Source organism: Loa loa, assembly GCF_000183805.2.
Source record: "Loa loa unplaced genomic scaffold supercont3.955, whole genome shotgun sequence".
NCBI lineage: Eukaryota > Metazoa > Nematoda > Chromadorea > Rhabditida > Onchocercidae > Loa > Loa loa.
This window is the reverse complement of record NW_018109135.1, coordinates 4294-6825: the sequence shown is the minus strand read 5'-3', so window position 1 is coordinate 6825 and position 2532 is coordinate 4294.

Here is a 2532-nt window from a genome sequence, read left to right as displayed (position 1 = left end):
GCTTACATACACACAGTGGTATATGGGTTCTTTTTTTTTTATTGAAGAAGGTAATTGAGTTAGTCGTTCCGGAAAATTATTTCCGATATTGATCATTAAATCATTCTATTTAGTTTAATCAATAAATAATATATCACCCATTCAAACTGCCAAAAGTTCGACCCTTATTTCATCGATGAATCTAAAAGGTAGCATTTTGTTTGTCATCTATGAATTTAATATTTTTCAATTTTCGTCGTTCCTGTTATTCGATAGAATCAAACCATTTCAAAGTATTGCTAAATGCATCTGATGAATTAGAACGCAAAGAAAGAGAGGAATAAATTCACAAACGGCAGTATGATAAGACATTTGAGATGTGGCAGGAAGAGATTTAGATGAGGTCAAATTAAATGAGATATTTGAGCTGAGGGCGAAGAAGATTTGAATGAAGTCAAATAGATGGAGAAATATTTGAGCTGAAAGAGGAGAGAAGAAAGAGATTTGAATGAGGTCAATAAGTCTTTTTCGAAAATTTAAATTCGTGTTAACTTATTTTTTGGTTTCTCGGGTTTGATTTAGAAGGGTTGGTTCTTATGCATAGATGAAAAATCTGAGAAGGTATTCTTCGTTCGGTTCAGGAAGAAGTAATTAATTTGCAGAGGAATAGTAGGTTGTAATAACGTGGAGTTAGTAATAAAAATATTTATTAGAGAGATTCGAGGATACAATGTACGGTACAATCTTTGGTTGAGTTTTTGAAAAGGGAACGATGATTTTCTAATTATAGTCTTGAGTATATATTCAATTTTAATTAACACAATGAACATATTTGGTGGGAGTGGTTTATAAAAAACGTTACATCGGATTTACCTTTGGATAAAGAAAAAGAAATCCGATTACAACAGAAGGCTCTGTTTGCAACATTAGGCATTGCAATTAAAAATGGTTCTCAGACAAAGGAAATTTGGCCTATGAATGTGCTTTGTAGTCATAAAAAAGCAAAGGATGTGAGCTCAGATAAAGATAACAAGGAAAAACCCATGAGACAATGAATCTGAGGAATGTAAAATTGGTTAGATGATTCATGAGATTGTTACAATTTGTGTGATTGATTTGTACATTGGTTTATTTAATCATTTTATTTCATTTGGAGCTTCACGATATTCGAAATTCGCGACACTCCCGACTGAAGGAATTAGGAACTTCAGGCATTCATTGTAGAATTCGACCTCCTTCGTATTTCTATTTGAGTTCTTTGCTTTCTTGTAACCTTCTAGTTCTTCATACAATGGGTTCATCATGTTTAATGCTTTGCTTTGATTGATTTATAGACTTCTCCGACGTTACTGTTTGATCCTTTGTTTCTTCTTTCTGTTTAGTTCCAGTGGATGTAATATATCTATAGGTCGATTCATTATTCTTCCTCGTGGTAACTCTATTAGAGCAACTTCTTATTATTCTGCCCTTTATTGAGTTTCCTTATTTTTGCTAGTTTCCATATACCGTGAGAAGCATTTGATTCATTTACCAACACAATTTTTCCTTCAGTAGGAGCTCTAATCTCTACGCTCCTCAGAGATTTATGTTCTACTTGTATACGTTCTCTCAAGCTAGTTAAGTGCTCTCCTTCCATATTACCCACAATGTATCTAGAGTTTTTGTTATACTTGCCCAGTACTTAATAAGTTTCTTATGAACACTTAACTTGTAAAGGACACAATGATCCCGACCATCAGCATTACTAGTAGGTATCATTAAACATACGTTTGGTACGATAAAGTTTGTAGATCTTAAAATTATGGAGTCGTCGAAATTTGCTAAGTTAATGGGTGAGTATTAAGTATGTTTTCTACTTCTACTATTAAGGCACGAAGATTAGAGATCATATCAAAAAGTATATATAAGTTTCATCACTGACACATTAATCATTCCCATGAAAACTGAGAGGAATTTTCGGTTCAAAATTTACCGGAAAAACTCGAAAAGATTACTTTATCTATCAATAAGCATCTCCCAATTACATGCAAGTCCAAATAGATTTTAACTGGTCATTTAACTTATCTGCAACCAAAACTCATATTCTTTCACGAGATGGTCGAAATTTTTTTGAATAAACTTGATATCTTCTGTGACTTTGTAATATTCACATCCATTGCGATGAGAAATGGCGGTTGTGAACGTCTTAAATAATAAACACGTCCGCCATTCGGTATAAACCCGAACCTAAAATAAACGACTATCCTGAAACCGCACAATAATTTCACTAGATTAAAATAACAGTGGTGAAATAAATCAGTATGTTCCTCTAACTCTTCCTACCTCGTTATCCGGACATGGAGTCATCCGGAATAACTATTTTTTTCTGTTGATAAAGGAAAAGTAATTATTCCGAATGACGGGGAAAGAAGAGTCGTCGAGAACAGCAACTGTAGAACATGATGAAATTGTAGTCTTTCCTTTAAAAGATACTGGCTCTACCTTTTATTAATCATTGGCATTTATCAATCTTTCTTAGAAATTAATTGATAGCTACAAATTACTTCAATCTGT